The sequence below is a fragment of the Gymnogyps californianus genome, chromosome 28, assembly GCF_018139145.2.
Source record: "Gymnogyps californianus isolate 813 chromosome 28, ASM1813914v2, whole genome shotgun sequence".
In the NCBI taxonomy this organism is placed as follows: Eukaryota; Metazoa; Chordata; class Aves; order Accipitriformes; family Cathartidae; genus Gymnogyps; species Gymnogyps californianus.
In genome coordinates, this window is record NC_059498.1 from 1,875,304 (window position 1) to 1,877,456 (window position 2,153).

The window sequence follows — 2,153 nt, forward strand, 5'->3', positions numbered from 1 at the left end:
AACCAGACCCAGCAGTGCAAAAGGAGTCACCTGGTGAGGTTCCACCCTTCCCCTTGGAAAGGTACCAGGGTGCAGGGAGAGGAATCCACACTGCACCTGAGGAATGAGGTTGGAAGTTGCTGCTTAACGTTCATTATCTTTGATCCTTTCGGGACACGGCAAGGATGGGAAGCATCCAAAACTCCCCAGAGCAGAGATTTCCAGGCTACCTGCTGCAGTTCCATGAACACCAATGCCAGAGCTTGGCTAGGCCTGTGTCCTGGGCAGGGGAGATCAGTTACATCCCTCTCTGGGATTGTTCCTTGCATTCTGCAAGAGCTCCTGTGATTTTCAGGCTCTGCATGGGCAGGCAGGAGCTCAGATCCCTGCGACAGAAGGTATCTCGTTTTTGTGGACTGAGCTGTGCTAGCCCACCTAGAATCCCTCCCCAGATTAACTAGGTCCACTGAACATGAAAGGAGCACTAGGTCACGGCTGTATCTCACACATCTTAATGTGAAGAAAACCACTCTAGTGAGTGCAGACACACAGGCTGATCCACTGTACTTGAAGAAGTTTTTAGGTAACTTGTCTGGGAATGCAGGCCTAAGATGTGAGCTCAAGGGAGTAAGTCATGAATACTACCCACATTTTAGATAGAAAAATTTTTTTGGATGTTGTGTCTGCATAAGGAGGATTTCTATGCACCAACATGTGTCTTGGCAGGAAGCCATCAGCCATATTCTGAGGCTGTGAAAGGGCATATAACTAGGACTAGCACAGTCCTAAGCATGACTTCTCAGTATTCAATTTGCAAGTGGTACTTCTCTGCAGAGAGTACAGAACATTTGTCATCGCACAGAATGACCCACATTGTGTCCCCCATAGCTGAGCAGTACAAACAGCCACATAAACCCCTCTGTCACCTTCACTACCACTCAGAGGCAAGAGCAAGCTGGCAGAACAAAGCTGTGAGTTGTTGGGTGTGGGGGGCATCTCTCAACTGAAATAACTTCTTGGACAACAGTTCGTTGTGATGTGCTCAACTGCTACAGTGTGGGGAGGGGAGAGGTTGGTTGTCCCATTTTCATTTAAAAACAGTATGTTTTAAAACTAAGACTAGTGCAGTATCAGAATTAGGGCATGGGCACAGCTTTTTAGCTATCTGTTCTACCCCTTATGCTCTCACTTGTCTTTCCTTTATGGTAAACCCCCCCTGCCATGCCTACTTTAGAGTTCTCATCTCTTTGTTAGCATGCCTGACTGCAAAGACTCTGTTGCATGACTCTGTCAAATATTTCCCATCCTTGATCAGTAGTCCTCATTCATGAAAGACAGTTCTCTGGCAATCAAAATCAAAGTTCTGCCTGCAACACAAAGCATGCAGCCAGGTGTTGATCCTCTGGATGAGTTCTTTTCTACTCAAGCCTTTCCAGTTTGGGCCCTCACACCCTTACTTCACTCCAGAGCTCTGTAGTCACTCTAGAAACACTTCAGGCATTATCATTTGTGCCCACACCAAAGAGCAGCAAATGGTAATACTCCAAAGCTAGGACAAGCTCAGCAGTCCCTCTGCAACATATTGCATCTGCCCTCTGGCAAACAAGAAACCTCCTGAGACATCAGGCCAGGTTAGCAGACTGGTGCTAAAGATTCCTAAGAGAAGGAGTCTCCTAAAAATGTCACATGTCTTTTGTCCTTCATGGAGGAAAAATGATTTGAGCATAGCTCCCTCTGATGAATTCCCTAATGCTTCTGTTTGTCCTCACCAGTTCCCAGGCGACAGCACCTGTTCTGAAGTTAAAGTCTGTAGGTGGAGCAGGAGCCTTTATTGCCACAAGTCACCAACTTCCAGCCTTCCCCAAATTGACTGCCTCCCTTTGCTACCTGGTTGGCCATGATCTCCATCTGTCCTGCCTTCCTTGCTCTGTGTAGCTTAAGCTTTTGTCTCCACAGAGACAGGCACCACCAACACAGCACTGGAAGCAGATTCACTCAAGGTTTCCCTGCACAAGGTGGGCAAGATTTCTCGGCATTTCTCCCTGGACACAAAGCTAATGTTCTTTTGAGCTCCTTAACACTGAGGAGGGGAGAGGCAACCTGGCCTGCAGGGACAGGCAGTGCTGAGGAATTCCAGCTGTTGGTATGTTGCATTATACAGAATTTCCAAACTG